Raw genomic sequence first — 16,794 nt, forward strand, 5'->3', positions numbered from 1 at the left:
TGAACATTTCTTTAGGTGTTTCTCAGCCATTCGGCATTCCTCAGCTGTGAATTCTTTGTTTAGCTCTGAACCCCATTTTTTAATAGGGTTATTTGTCTCCCTTCGGTCTAACTTCTTGAGTTCTTTGTATATTTTGGATATAAGGCTTCTATCTGTTGTAGGATTGGTAAAGATCTTTTCCCAATCTGTTGGTTGCCGTTTTGTCCTAACCACAGTGTCCTTTGCCTTACAGAAGCTTTGCAGTTTTATGAGATCCCATTTGTCGATCCTTGACCTTAGAACATAAGCCATTGGTGTGTGGTTCAGGAAATTTTCTCCAGTGCCCATGTGTTCGTGATGCTTCCCCACTTTTTTTCCTATTATTTGACAGTACCTGGTTTGATGTGGATTTCCTTGATCCACTTGGACTTAAGCTTTGTACAGGGTGATAAGCATGGATCGATATGCATGTTGACCTCCAGTTGAACCAGCACCATTTGCTGAAAATGATATCTTTTTTCCATTGGATGGTTTTGGCTCCTTTGTCAAAAATCAAGTGACCATAGGTGTGTGGGTTCATTTCTGGGTCTTCAATTCTATTCCATTGGTCTATCTGTCTGTCTCTGTACCAATACCATGCAGTTTTTATCACTATTGCTCTGTAATACTGCTTGAGTTCAGGGATAGTGATTCCCCCTGAAATCCTTTTATTGTTGAGGATAGTTTTATCTATCCTGTATTTTTTGTTATTCCAGATGAATTTGCAAATTCTTCTGTCTAACTCTTTGAAGAATTGGATTGGTATTTTGATGGGGATTGCATTTAATCTGTAGATCGCTTTTGGCAAAATTGCCATTTTTATAATATTAATCCTGCCAATCCATGAGCATGGGAGATCTTTCCATCTTCTGAGGTCTTCTTCAATTTCCTTCTTCAGAGGCTTGAAGTTCTTATTGTACAGATCTTTTACTTGCTTCCTTAAAGGCACACCAAGGTACTTTATATTATTTGGAACTATTATGAAGGGTGTCATTTCCCTAATTTCTTTCTCAGCTTGTTTCTCTTTTGTGTAGAGGAAGGCTACTGATTTATTTGAGTTAATTTTATACCCAGCCACTTTGCTGAAGGTGTTTATCAGGTTTAGTAGTTCTCTGGTAGAACTTTTGGGATCACTTAAATATACTATTATATCATCTGCAAATAGTGATGTTTTGACTTCTTCTTTACCAATCTGTATCCCCTTGATTTCCTTTTGTTGTCTGATTGCTCTGGTTAGAACTTCAAGAACTATATTGAATAAGTAGGGAGAGAGTGGGCAGCCTTGTATATTCCCTGATTTTAATGTGATTGCTTCAAGTTTCTCTCCATTTAGTTTACTGTTAGCAACTGGTTTGCTGTATATGGCTTTTACTATGTTTAGGTATGGGCCTTGAATTCCTATTCTTTCCAGGACTTTTATCATGAAGGGGTGTTGAATTTTGTCAAATGCTTTCTCAGCATCCAATGAAATGGTCATGTGGTTTTGTTCTTTCAGTTTGTTTATATAATGGATCATGTTGATGGTTTTCCGTATATTAAACCATCCCTGCATGCCTGGGATGAAGCCTACTTGATCGTGGTGGATGATTGTTTTGATGTACTCTTGGATTCGGTTTGCCAGAATTTTATTGAGTATTTGTGCGTCGATATTCATGAGGGAAATTGGTCTGAAGTTCTCTTTCTTTGTTGGGTCTTTGTGTGGTTTAGGTATAAGAGTAATTGTGGCTTCATAGAAGGAATTCGGTAGTGCTCCATCTGTTTCAATTTTGTGGAATAGTTTGGATAGTATTGGAATGAGGTCTTCTAAGAAGGTCTGATAGAATTCTGAACTAAACCCGTCTGGACCTGGGCTCTTTTTCGTTGGGAGACATTTAATGACTACTTCTATTTCCTTAGGAGTTATGGGGTTTTGTACCTGGTTTATCTGTTCCTGATTTAACTTCGGTACCTGGTATCCTTCTAGGAAATTGTCCATTTCCTGCAGATTTTCAAGTTTTGTTGAATACAGGTTTTCATAGTAAGTTCTGATGATTTTTTGAATTTCCTCTTATTCTGTAGTTATGTCTCCCTTTTCATTTCTGATTTTGTTAATTTGGACACACTCTCTGTGTCCTCTCGTTAGTCTGGCTAAGGGTTTATCTATCTTGTTGATTTTCTCAAAGTACCAACTTTTGGTTCTGTTGATTCTTTCTATGGTCGTTTTTGTTTCTACTTGTTTGATTTCATCTCTGAGTTTGATTATTTCCTGCCTTCTACTCCTCCTGGGTCTATTTGATTCTTTTTGTTCTAGAGCTTTTAGGTGTGCTGTCAAGCTGCTGACATATGGTCTCTCCTGTTTCTTTCTGCAGGCACTCAGAGCTATGAGTTTTCCTCTCAGCACAGCCTTCATTGTGTCCCATAAGTTTGGGTATGTGGTACCTTCATTTTCATTAAATTCCAAGAAGTTTTTCATTTCTTTCTTTATTTCTTCCTTGTCCAGGTTATCATTGAGTGGAACATTGTTCAACTTCCATATATATGCGGGCATTCTTCCCTTATTGTTATTGAAAACCAGCTTCAGCCCGTGGTGGTCTGATAGGATGCATGCAATTATTTTACCGTTCTGTACCTGTTGAGGCCTGTTTTATAACCAAGTATATGGTCAATTTTGGAGAAAGTACCATGAGGGGGTGAGAAGAAGCTATATCCTTTTGCTTTAGGATAGAATGTTCTATAAATATCTGTTAAGTCCATTTGGTTCATGACTTCTCTTAGTCTGTCTATGTCTCTGTTTAATTTCTGTGTCCGTGATCTGACCATTGATGAGAGTGGGGTGTTGATATCTCCTACTATTATAGTGTGAGGTACAATTTGTACTTTGAGCTTTAGAAAGGTTTCTTTTATATATGTAGGTGCCCTTGTATTTGGAGCATATATATTTAGGATTGAGAGTTCATCTTGGTGGATTTTTCCTGTGATGAATATGAAGTGTCCCTCCTTACCTTTTTTGATGACTTTTAGTTGAAAATTGATTTTATTCGATATTAGAATGGCTACTCCAGCTTGCTTCTTCAGACCATTTGCTTGGAAAGTTGTTTTCCAGCCTTTCACTCTGAGGTAGTGTCTGTCTTTGTCTCTGAGGTATGTTTCCTGTAGGCAGCAGAATGCAGGGTCCTCGTTGCATATCCAGTTTGTTAATCTATGTCTTTTTATTGGGGAGTTGAGGCCATTGATGTTGAGAGGATATTAAGGAATAGTGCTTATTGCTTTCTGTTATATTCATATCTGGATATGAGGTTATGTTTGTGTGCTTCTCTTCTCTTTGTTTTGTTGCCAAGACGATGAGTTTCTTGCTTTTTCTTTCTTTCTTTCTTTTTTTTTTATTAACTTGAGTATTTCTTATATACATTTCAAGTGTTATTCCCTTTCCCGGTTTCCGGGCAAACATCCCCCTCCCCCCTCTCCTTCCTTATGGGTGTTCCCCTCCCAACCCTCCCCCCATTGCTGCCCTCCCCCCATATTCTAGTTCACTGGGGGTTCAGTCTTAGAAGGACCCAGGGCTTCCCCTTCCACTGGTGCTCTTACTAGGATATTCATTGCTACCTATGGGGTCAGAGTCCAGGGTCAGTCCATGTATAGTCTTTAGGTAGTGGCTTAGTCCCTGGAAGCTCTGGTTGCTTGACATTGTTGTACTTTTGGGGTCTTGAGCCCCTTCAAGGTCTTCCAGTTCTTTCTCTGATTCCTTCAATAGGGGACCTATTCTCAGTTCAGTGGTTTGCTGCTGGCATTCACCTCTGTATTTGCTGTATTCTGGCTGTGTCTCTCAGGAGCGATCTACATCCGGCTCCTGTCGGTCTGCACTTCTTTGCTTCATCCATCTTGTCTAATTGGGTGGCTGTATATGTATGGGCCACATGTGGGGCAGGCTCTGAATGGGTGTTCCTTCTGTCTCTGTTTTAATCTTTGCCTCTCCCTTCCCTGCCAAGGGTATTCTTTTTCCTCATTTAAAGAAGGAGTGAAGCATTCACATTTTGATCATCCGTCTTGAGTTTCATTTGTTCTAGGCATCTAGGGTAATTCAAGCATTTGGGCTAATAGCCACTTATCAATGAGTGCATACCATGTATGTCTTTCTGTGATTGGGTTAGCTCACTCAGGATGATATTTTCCAGTTCCAACCATTTGCCTACGAATTTCATAAACTCGTTGTTTTTGATAGCTGAGTAATATTCCATTGTGTAGATGTACCACATTTTCTGTATCCATTCCTCTGTTGAAGGGCATCTGGGTTCTTTCCAGTTTCTGGCTATTATAAATAAGGCTGCGATGACATAGTGGAGCACGTGTCTCTTTTATATGTTGAGGCATCTTTTGGGTATATGCCCAAGAGAGGTATAGCTGGATCCTCAGAGAGTTCAATTTCCAATTTTCTGAGGAACCTCCAGACTGATTTCCAGAATGGTTTTACCAGTCTGCAATCCCACCAACAATGGAGGAGTTTTCCTCTTTCTCCACATCCTCGCCAGCATCTGCTGTCACCTGAGTTTTTGATCTTAGCCACTCTCACTGGTGTGAGGTGAAATCTCAGGGTTGTTTTGATTTGCATTTCCTTATGACTAAAGATGTTGAACATTTCTTTAGGTGTTTCTCAGCCATTCGGCATTCCTCAGCTGTGAATTCTTTGTTTAGCTCTGAACCCCATTTTTTAATAGGGTTATTTGTTTCCCTGCGGTCTAACTTCTTGAGTTCTTTGTATATTTTGGATATAAGGCCTCTATCTGTTGTAGGATTGGTAAAGATCTTTTCCCAATCTGTTGGTTGCCGTTTTGTCCTAACCACAGTTTCCTTTGCCTTACAGAAGCTTTGCAGTTTTATGAGATCCCATTTGTTGATTCTTGATCTTAGAGCATAAGCCATTGTTGTTTTGTTCAGGAATTTTTTTCCAGTGCCCATGTGTTCCAGATGCTTCCCTAGTTTTTCTTCTATTAGTTTGAGTGTGTCTGGTTTGATGTGGATTTCCTTGATCCACTTGGACTTAAGCTTTGTACAGGGTGATAAGGATGGATCGATCTGCATTCTTCTACATGTTGCCCTCCAGTTGAACCAGCACCATTTGCTGAAAATGCTATCTTTTTTTCCATTGGATGGTTTTGGCTCCTTTGTCAAAAATCAAGTGACCATAGGTGTGTGGGTTCATTTCTGGGTCTTCAATTCTATTCCATTGGTCTATCTGTCTGTCTCTGTACCAATACCATGCAGTTTTTATCACTATTGCTCTGTAATACTGCTTGAGTTCAGGGATAGTGATTCCCCCTGAAATCCTTTTATTGTTGAGGATAGGTTTAGCTATCCTGGGTTTTTTGTTATTCCAGATGAATTTGCAAATTGTTCTGTCTAACTCTTTGAAGAATTGGATTGGTATTTTGATGGGGATTGCATTGAATCTGTAGATTGCTTTTGGTAAAATGGCCATTTTTACTATATTAATCCTGCCAATCCATGAGCATGGGAGATCTTTCCATCTTCTGAGGTCTTCTTCAATTTCTTTCCTCAGTGTCTTGAAGTTCTTATTGTACAGATCTTTTACTTGCTTGGTTAAAGTCACACCGAGGTACTTTATATTATTTGGGTCTATTATGAAGGGTGTCGTTTCCCTAATTTCTTTCTCGACTTGTTTCTCTTTTGTATAGAGGATGGCAACTGATTTATTTGAGTTAATTTTATACCCAGCCACTTTACTGAAGTTGTTTATCAGCTTTAGTAGTTCTCTGGTGGAACTTTTGGGATCACTTAAATATACTATCATGTCGTCTGCAAATAGTGATATTTTGACCTCTTCTTTTCCGATCTGTATCCCCTTGATCTCCTTTTGTTGTCTGATTGCTCTGGCTAGAACTTCAAGAACTATATTGAATAAGTAGGGAGAGAGTGGGCAGCCTTGTCTAGTCCCTGATTTTAGTGGGATTGCTTCAAGTTTCTCTCCATTTAGTTTAATGTTAGCAACTGGTTTGCTGTATATGGCTTTTACTATGTTTAGGTATGGGCCTTGAATTCCTATTCTTTCCAGGACTTTTATCATGAAGGGGTATCGAATTTTGTCAAATGCTTTCTCAGCATCTAATGAAATGATCATGTGGTTCTGTTCTTTCAGTTTGTTTATATAATGGATCACGTTGATGGTTTTCCGTATATTAAACCATCCCTGCATGCCTGGGATGAAGCCGACTTGATCATGGTGGATGATTGTTTTGATGTGCTCTTGAATTCGGTTTGCCAGAATTTTATTGAGTATTTTTGCATCGATATTCATAAGGGAAATTGGTCTGAAGTTCTCTTTCTTTGTTGTGTCTTTGTGTGGTTTAGGTATAAGAGTAATTGTGGCTTCGTAGAAGGAATTCGGTAGTGCTCCATCTGTTTCAATTTTGTGGAATAGTTTGGATAATATTGGTATGAGGTCTTCTATGAAGGTTTGATAGAATTCTGCACTAAACCCGTCTGGACCTGGGCTCTTTTTGGTTGGGAGACCTTTAATGACTGCTTCTATTTCCTTAGGAGTTATGGGGTTGTTTAACTGGTTAACTGTTCCTGATTTTACTTCGATACCTGGTATCTGTCTAGGAAATTGTCCATTTCCTGAAGATTTTCAGGTTTTGTTGAATATAGGTTTTTATAGTAAGATCTGATGATTTTTTGAATTTCCTCTGAATCTGTAGTTATGTCTCCCTTTTCATTTCTGATTTTGTTAATTTGGACGCACTCTCTGTGTCCTCTTGTTAGTCTGGCTAAGGGTTTATCTATCTTGTTGATTTTCTCAAAGAACCAACTTTTGGTTCTGTTGATTCTTTCTATGGTCCTTTTTGTTTCTACTTGGTTGATTTCAGCTCTGAGTTTGGTTTTTTCTTGCCTTCTACTCCTCCTGGGTGTATTTGCTTCTTTTTGTCCTAGAGCTTTTAGGTGTACTGTCAAGCTGCTGACATATGCTCTTTCCTGTTTCTTTCTGCAGGCACTCAGCGCTATGAGTTTTCCTCTTAGCACAGCTTTCATTGTGTCCCATAAGTTTGGGTATGTTGTACCTTCATTTTCATTAAATTCTAAAAAATTTTTAATTTCTTTCTTTATTTCTTTCTTGACCAGGTTATCATTGAGTAGAGCATTGTTCAATTTCCACGTATATGTGGGCATTCTTCCCTTATTGTTATTGAAGACCAGTTTTAGGCCGTGGTGGTCCAATAGCACGCATGGGATCATTTCTATCTTTCTGTACCTGTTGAGGCCCGTTTTTTGACCAATTATATGGTCAATTTTGGAGAAAGTACCATGAGGAGCTGAGAAGAAGGTATATCCTTTTGCTTTAGGATAGAATGTTCTATAAATATCCGTTAAGTCCATTTGGCTCATGACTTCTCTTAGTCTGTCGACATCACTGTTTAATTTCTGTTTCCATGAACTGTCCATTGATGAGAGTGGGGTGTTGAAATCTCCCACTATTATTGCGTGAGGTGCAATGTGTGTTTTGAGCTTTAGTAAGGTTTCTTTTACGTATGTAGGTGCCCTTGTATTTGGGGCATAGATATTTAGGATTGAGAGTTCATCTTGGTGGATTTTTCCTTTGATGAATATGAAGTGTCCCTCCTTATCTTTTTTGATGACTTTTAGTTGGAAATTGATTTTAATTGATATTAGAATGGCTACTCCAGCTTGCTTCTTCTGACCATTTGCTTGGAAAGTTATTTTCCAGCCTTTCACTCTGAGGTAGTGTCTGTCTTTGTCTCTGAGATGTGTTTCCAGTAGGCAGCAGAATGCAGGGTCCTTGTTGCGTATCCAGTTTGTTAATCTATGTCTTTTTATTGGGGAGTTGAGGCCATTGATGTTGAGAGATATTAAGGAATAGTGATTATTGCTTCCCGTTATATTCATATTTGGATGTGTGATTATGTTTGTGTGCTTTCATTCTCTTTGTTTTGTTGCCAAGACCTTGATTCTTCTAGGGTATAGCTTGCCTCCTTATGTTGGGCTTTACCATTTATTATCCTTTGTAGTGCTGGATTTGTAGAAAGATATTGTGTAAATTTCGTTTTGTCATGGAATATCTTGGTTTCTCCATCAATGTTAATTGAGAGTTTTGCTGGATACAGTAACCTGGGCTGGCATTTGTGTTCTCTTAGGGTCTGTATGACATCAGTCCAGGATCTTCTGGCCTTCATAGTTTCTGGCGAGAAGTCTGGTGTGATTCTGATAGGTCTGCCTTTACATGTTACTTGACCTTTTTCCCTTACTGCTTTTAATATTCTTTCTTTATTTTGTGCGTTTGGTGTTTTGACAATTATGTGACGGGAGGTGTTTCTTTTCTGGTCCAATCTATTTGGAGTTCTGTAGGCTTCTTGTATGTCTATGGGCATCTCTTTTTTTAGGTTAGGGAAGTTTTCTTCTATGATTTCGTTGAAGATATTTACTGGTCCTTTGAGCTGGGAGTCTTCACTCTCTTCTATACCTATTATCCTTAGGTTTGATCTTCTCATTGAGTCCTGGATTTCCTGTATGTTTTGGACCAGTAGCTTTTTCCGCTTTACATTATCTTTGACAGTTGAGTCAATGATTTCTATGGAATCTTCTGCTCCTGAGATTCTCTCTTCCATCTCTTGTATTCTGTTCGTGAAGCTTGTATCTACAGCTCCTTGTCTCTTCTTTTGGTTTTCTATATCCAGGTTTGTTTCCATGTGTTCTTTCTTGATTGCTTCTATTTCCATTTTTAATTCCTTCAACTGTTTGATTGTGTTTTCCTGGAATTCTTTCAGGGATTTTTGTGTCTCCTCTCTATGGGCTTCTACTTGTTTATTTATGTTTTCCTGGAATTCTTTCAGGCATTTTTGCGATTCCTCTCTGTAGGCTTCTACTTGTTCTCTAAGGGAGTTCTTCACGTCTTTCGAGAAGTCCTCCAGCATCATGATCAAAAATGATTTTGAAACTAGATCTTGCTTTTCTGGTGTGTTTGGATATTCCATGTTTGTTTTGATGGGAGAATTGGGCTCCGATGGTGCCATGTAGTCTTGGTTTCTGTTGCTTGGGTTCCTGCGCTTGCCTCTCGCCATCAGATTATCTCTAGTGTTACTTTGTTCTGCTATTTCTGACAGTGGCTAGACTGTCCTATAAGCCTGTGTGTCAGGAGTGCTGTAGACCTGTTTTCCTCTCTTTCAGTCAGTTATGGGGACAGAGTGTTCTGCTTTCGGGCGTGTAGTTTTTCCTCTCTACAGGTCTTCAGCTGTTCCTGTGGGCCTGTGTCTTGAGTTCACCAGGCAGCTTTCTTGCAGCAGAAAATTTGGTCTTACCTGTGTGTCCCGAGGCTCAAGCTTGCTCGTGTGGTGCTGCCCACAGGCTCTCTGCAGCGGCAGCAACCAGGAAGACCTGTGCCGCCCCTTCCGGGAGCTTCAGTGCACCAGGGTTCCAGATGGTCTTTGGCTTTTTCCTCTGGCGTCCGAGATGTGTGTGCAGAGAGCAGTCTCTTCTGGTTTCCCAGGCTTGTCTGCCTCTCTGAAGGTTTAGCTCTCCCTCCCACGGGATTTGGGTGCAGAGAACTGTTTATCCGGTCTGTTTCCTTCAGGTTCTGGTGGTGTCTCAGGCAGGGGTCCTGCCGCTCCTGGGCCCTCCCCCACGGGAGCCCAGAGGCCTTATACAGTTTCCTCTTGGGCCAGGGATGCGGGCAGGGTTGAGCAGTGTTGGTGGTCTCTTCCGCTCTGCAGCCTCAGGAGTGCCCACCTGACCAGGCGGTTGGGTCTCTCTCTCACGGGGTCTTTCTTGCTTTTTCTATGGTGTAGCTTGCCTCCTTATGTTGGGCTTTATCATTTATTATCCTTTGTATGGCTGGATTTGTAGAAAGATATTGTGTAAATTTGGTTTTGTCATGAATATCTTGGTCTCTCCATTTATGCTAATTAAGTGTTTTGCAGGATACAGTATCCTCAGCTGGGCTGTCAGTTGTGTTCTCTTAGGTTCTGTATGACATCTGTCCAGGATCTTCTAGCTTTCATAGTCTATGGTGAGATGTCCGGTGTGATTCTGATAGGTCTCTCTTTATATGTTACTTGACCCTTTTCCCTTACTGCTTTTAATATTCTTTCTTTATTTTCTACATTTGTTGTTTTGACTATTATGTGACAGGAGGAGTTTCTTTTCTGGTCCAATGTATTTGGAGTTCTGTAGGCTTCTTGTATGTTCATAGGTATCTCTTTCTTTAGGTTAAGGAAGTTTTCTTCTATGATTTTGTTGAAGATATTTAATGGTCCTTTGAGCTGGGAGTCTTCACTCTCTTCTATACCTATTATCCTTAGGTTTGATCTTCTCATTGAGTCTTGGATTTCCTGTATGTTTTGGACCAGTAGCTTTTTCTGTTTTACATTATCTTTGACAGTTGTGTCGATGATTTCTATGGAGTCTTCTGCTCCTGAGATTCTCTCTTCTATCTCTTGTATTCTGTTGGTCATGCTTGTATCTATGTCTCCTTGTCTCTTCCTTTGGTTCTCTATATCTAGGGTTGTTTCCCTGTGTCCTTTCTTTATTGCTTCTATTTCCATTTTTAATTCCTTCAACTGTTTGATTGTGTTTTCCTGGAACTTTCAATGATTTTTGTGATTCTCCTCTATAGGCTTCTACTTGTTTATTTATGTTTTCCTGCGTTTCTCTAAGGGAGTTCTTCATGTCATTCTTGAAGTCCTCCAGCATCATGATGAAATACGATTTTAAATCTAGATCTTGCTTTTCTGGTGTGTTTGGATATTCAGTGTTTGCTTTGCTGGGAGAATTGGACTCTGATGATGCCATGTGGTCTTGGGTTCTGTTGCTTGGGTTCCTGAGCTTGCCTCTCGCCATCAGGTTGTCTCTGGTGTTATCTTGTTCTGCTATTTCTGACAGTGGCTAGACCTTCCTATAGGCCTGTGTGTCAGGAGTGCTGAAGACCTGTTTTCCTGTTTTCTTTCAGCTAGTTATGGGAACAGAGTGTTCTGCTTTTGGGCGTGTAGTCTTTCCTGTCTATTGGTCTTCAGCTGTTCTTGTGGGCCTGTGTCTTGAGTCCACCAGGCAGGTTGCTTCGAGCAGGAAAGTTGATCTTACCTGTGGTCCCGTGGCTCAATTTGCTCGTGGGGAGCTGCTTTTGAGCTCTAGGTGAGGGCGGCAACCAGGAGGGTCTGTGCTGCCTTCTCTGGGAGCTTCTGTGCACCAGGGTCCCAGATGGCATTAGGTGTTTTCCTCTGGAGCCAGAAATGTGGGCAGAGTGTGGTCTCTTCTGGCTTCCCAGGTGTGTCTGCCCCTCTGAAGGTTTAGCTCTCCCTCCAACGGGATTTGGGTGCAGAGAACTGTTGATCCAGTCCCTTTAGGTCCCTTTAGGTGTCTGGAGTACAGGGGACCTGCTGCTTAAGTGCCCCTATCTTCTGGTTCCCAAAGGCCATATACAGTTTCCTCTTGGGCCAGGGATGTGGGCAGGGGTGGGCAGTATTAGTGGTCTCTCCTGCTCTGCATTCTGAGGAGTGCCCACCTGTGCGGGCGTTGAGCTCTTTCTCCCATGGGGTTTGGGAGCAGTGAGCTGTGTGCCAGGATCAGTGAGGTTGGGGCTCCAGCTAAAAACCGGAAGTGTCTTGTCCCAGAAGAATTTTGCCTCTCTGTGTCCTGAGACCACCAGGCAGGTGGCTTGGAGCAGAAAAGTTGGTCGTACCTTTCTTCCTGTGGCTCAAGTTTGCTTGTGGGGTGCTGCTTTTGAGCTCTCTGTTAGGGCGGCAACCAGGAGGGCCTGAGCTGCCTTTTCCGCGAGCCCCTGTGCACTTTTATATTACTCTTAATTTCCACTTTGAAATACTTTAAATTTACAGATGAATGTCGGTTAGAAACTTCAATGCAAAGGTCTTGGGAGATAGTTTATTGAGTAGAGCATTTGCAGTGCAAGCATGAAGACCCGAATTAGTATCCCCAGCACCCATGGAAGGCTATATGTGATAATGAATGTCTCATGGGCCAGTCACTCTGGTGTACAGTAGAGACCATGTCTCAAATAAGATGGAAGGTAAGGATGGGCACTTGAAGCTGTCCTATTGCTCCTACAAGTGTGTACATGCACATATGTGTACACACACACACACCCACACACACACACACACACACACACACACACACACACACACACAGACCACGCACACATGTTTAAAAATTTTGTAAAAAGAAATAGTACCAGATCTTGAGAAAATCTTTGCCTAGATTTACCAGTTGGTAACAATTAGCTTACAGTTCCTTTTAAAGTGACCTTCCTTTTAAAGTGACCTCTAAGGCAGGAAAGAGTTCTCTCTGATCCTCTCCCCTTCCCCCAACTGTATCTTTGAGGTGAGGCCTTATGTACTTGAGGGTGGTTGAGGATAAACTTGAATCCCCAATTCTTCTGCCTCAACTTCTCAAGCATTGCAATTATCAAATTCGGAAAATTTAATAGTGATATAGTGCTAAGATCTAGTATATTGTACAAACTCAATATTTTGCCAGCTGAACTAGGATCTTATCACAAATCACACTCACTTCCTCCTTAGACTTTTAAAATATGGGAACATTTCTGTAGTTTTGTTTTTCATGTCAGTTGTGTAGTAGACTCTTTGTGGTTTTGGATATATACAATTCTCCAATATTAGATCCAGGTTTTGTGTCTTTGGCAGAAGCACCAAAGAAGCATTGTGATGCCAGGGGGAATTTGTCCAATCATTTATAATGTTTCTTTGGATTATTTAGTTAAGGAAATGATCTTCCTGTTTTCCATGGTATAGTGATTTGAATAAGAATGCCCCCCCCCCCGGTCCCAAGTTCAAAAATTGGAATGCTCAGTGACCAGGAAGTGGCAGTATTTGAAATTATTAGGAGGTATGGTCTTGTTGGAAGAAATGTGTCACTGGGAGTGAGTGTACTTTGAGGTTTCAAAAGCCCATGCCAAGTTCAGAGTCTCTGTTCTTGTTGCCTGTAGATCAACTACTTTTCCAGTACCATGAATGCCTGCATGCTGCCATACTTTCCACCATGATAATGGTCTAAACTTCTGAAACTGTAAGCCAGTCCAAATTAAATACTTTGTTTTATAAGAGTTTCAATAGTCACAGTGTCTCTTCACAGCAATAGAACAGTAAGACATATGGTAAAATACTACTTCCCCCAATCATGAAATAGACCTTTGAAGCTGTTACTTACAAATATTTCATTACCAAGAGGCACTAGTAGGAATCCAAAGCAGTACAGAAGAAGGGATTGTAACTCCAGTTAGTTACAAGAATATCAGGAATTGAAGGTTCCGCCCACCTTTTTTTTTTTTTTTTTGAGACAGGGTTTTTCTATATAGTTCAGTCTGTTCTAGAACACATTCTCTAGACCAGAATGGCCTTTAACTCAGAGATCCACCTGTCTCTCCCTCGTGAGTGCTAGGATTAAAGGCATGTACCAACATGCCTGGCTACATATATATTCTTTAAGTTTTTTTTAAAAATTAAATTACTTCTTGAGAAGCATAATAAATACAGTGTAAAACCAATAACAATAATGATATTTTAAATAAACTTAAAAATCTGATTATATATTTGGACATATTCTCTCCCTCAAGAACATATGTTGCAGCTGGTGAGATGGTTTACCCCTGCCACAAAATTAATTAAAAAATATTAAGTATTTATCGTCTCTACCCATGTGTGTTCCTGAGAATTCATATGCCATGGCAAACACATGTAGTGGTCAGGGTACAGTTTGCGTTAGTCAGTTCTCTCTATCTATTTCTCTTTATCTATCTGTAGCTATTATTTGGCACATATATTCTTTTTTTAAAAAATATTAAGGGACTGGTGAGATGACTCAATTCATTAAAGAACTTGCTTCCAAGCCTGACAACCTGAGTTCAATCCCTGGGATTATGGTACCAGGAAGGTGAGAACTGATACAGGAACCATCTTAAAAGTCATACATAAAAATATGCTTTTATATGTCAGTGTTCAAAACATTTTTATTCCCCCAAAAATCTCACATCTGTTAGCAACCATATAGTAAAATAAGCAATTATTACTACTAATAAGGAAGCATCTCAGTGGGTTTGGGCCACCCACAGACCTTACTGCACATCATTAGGGAGCCTATTATGTATTTCTTTGTGGCTTCTTTTCCCTAACTACATCAAAGCCTGAAACAGAATATGGTGATTTAAAAAGAGAAACAATCAATGTATTGACTCCTGAAATTGGCTGCTTGTGGCACTGGGGCTGCTTCTGATTTCTGGGAATCTTCTAACAGTTCTGTCTCTCAATTTCTGTCTGACTCAAATGCATTTCAATAGGCTGTGACTTTGTTAGAATGGGAACAAGAATACTGCCAGGTTGGATATTGAGATTGGAATCTTAAGTGCAACTCTGTTTCTAAATGGCTTATCTTTTTAAAGTGGCTCTACATATTCTTACCATTTGACACATAAAGTTGACATTTAGCATCCTTGACTTAGAGTTTGTTTTTAACTACTGTCTATCCCCTCTTCTTATTTACATATTTCTACTATTAAATCCAATATACATTCAGTCCCCTAAAGGAATGACCCAAAGGCAAGTAAGGAATTTAAATAGTGTTGAGCCTCATTTGACCTGGTTTGTAGAAATGCAATATTTTGTTTTGAAGATTTAAGAACTAGTTACAATGATACCATGATTCACTTATCAGTATTTTGGGGTTACAGACAGTTCTACTTTCAACCTAAGAGTTAAATTTCAAATGAACCTAACCGCACTTCTTCTCCAAAGTAGATTTCTTTCTCTCTTCCTTCTTTCTTCCCCTTCCCTTTCTCCCTTTCTCCCTTTCTCCCCTCCCCCCTCCCTCTCTCTCTCTTTCTTCCTTTCCTTCATTTTTGAGAGAGAATATCATGCATCCCAGGCTGCCTTTCAACTCACTATGTAGCAGAGGATCAACTCCCAAATGTGAGAATTATTAGCAAGCACCACTATGTCGGGCTTCCAAGACAGGTTTTAATTACAGATCACATATTAGTTTCTATCGTTGACATTAAAATACCCTTATCTATTAGTTTGAAGATTTGTAGGTAAAAAGTCTGGATGCGGATAACATGGCTTAAGAATTTGTTCCTTGTGATAGGCTATCAAAATACCCCAAACTCAAGGTTTGGCAGGAAATTCTTGGAAAGAATCCCCATTGAGCCTCTTTTAAAGAGATCATTGACCAAATTTTGATTCATTTGATTGAAGAATGAAGATTGTTAGTTCCTTGCTCTCTGTCAGCTGTGGGCTCATTGTTACTCTCAGTGCTTGGCTGCATTCTCTCTTGGGTGTTTCCTGTCCTATTCCTAGCAATGCCAGATTAAGCCTCTCCCATGCTACAAAGCTCTAACTTTTGCCATTGTACCTGTATTTTACTTCCAGCTGGGAAATGTGACAGACATGCACTGACTTTTCTATCAAAGAGTTAACTGAGACAAAACAGTTCCATCTTTAAAGAAATTTGTTATGATACCTAATTTTGCAAAAAAAAAAAATACTTTCCACATTAACCAGTTTTCTGAGATGAAAGTACAAGCTTTCATCTCTTTCATCCCTTTGCTTAGACGTGCATCCTATTCTCACAAGTTTCCCTTTGCTGATGAACTGTGTTCACTTTAAGTTAGCCAACCATGCAAGATTGTAAGGCTAAAGCTCTGACCACTTAGAATAAGCTCCAGGATCTCTTTCCATTAGTAGTAAGAATTCTGAGGACCCTGAGAGGTATGCTTACCTGGCTGATTTGGCATGACAACATATACTTCTGTAGAAATAAACTTTGCTGAGATCCCTATGCCCTTTCCTTTCTTTGTTTTTTTTTATTAGATACTTTTTATTTACATTTCAAATGTTATTCCCTTTCCTGGTTTCCTGTCCATAAACCACCATCCTCTCCTCCCCCTTCTTCTATGAGGATGTTCCTTTTCCCCAACCACTCACACCTTCTCATCTCCCTGCCCCCGACAATCCCCTACACTGGTGAGTCAAGCCTCGGCAGGACCAAAGTCTTCTCCTCCCATTGGTGCCCAACAAGGCCATCTTCTGCTACATATGCAGCTGGAGCCATGGGTCTCCATGCCTAATATGTGGGTAGTGGTTTAGACCCTGGGAGCACTGGTTGGTTGGTATTGTTGTTCTTATAGGTTTGCAAGTCCCTTCAGCTCCTTCAGTTCTTTCTCTAACTCCTCCAATGGGGACCCCGTTTTCAGTTCAATGGTTAGCTGCTAGCATTCACCTCTGTATTTGTCATGCTTTGACAAAGCTTCTCAGGAGACAGCTATATCAGGCCTATCAGCATGCACTTCTTGGCATCGGGAATATTGTCTGCGTTTGGTGGCTGAATGTATATGGGCTGGATACTCAGGTGGGCAGGTTCAGAATGACCATTCCTTCAGTCTCTGCTCCAAACTTTGTCTCCATATCCCCTCCTATGAATTTTTTTGTTCCCCCTTTTCAGAAGGACTGAAGAATCTTCACTTTGGTCATACTACTTCTTGAGCTTCATGTTGTCTATGAATTGTATCTTGGGCAATTTGAGCTTTGGGGCTGATATCAACTTATAACTGAGTGCATAATATGTATGTTTTTTGTGATTGGGTTACCTCACTCAGGATGGTATTTTCTAATTCCATACACTTGCCTTTGAGTTTCATGAAGTCATTGTTTTTGAAAGCTGAGGGGTACTCCATTGTGTAGATGTACTACATTTTCCATATCCATTCCTCTGTTGAAAGGCATCTGGGTTCTTTCCAGCTTCTGGCTA

This window comes from Rattus norvegicus, chromosome X (assembly GCF_021556685.1).
Source record: "Rattus norvegicus strain SHRSP/BbbUtx chromosome X, alternate assembly SHRSP_T2T, whole genome shotgun sequence".
Lineage (NCBI taxonomy): Eukaryota > Metazoa > Chordata > Mammalia > Rodentia > Muridae > Rattus > Rattus norvegicus.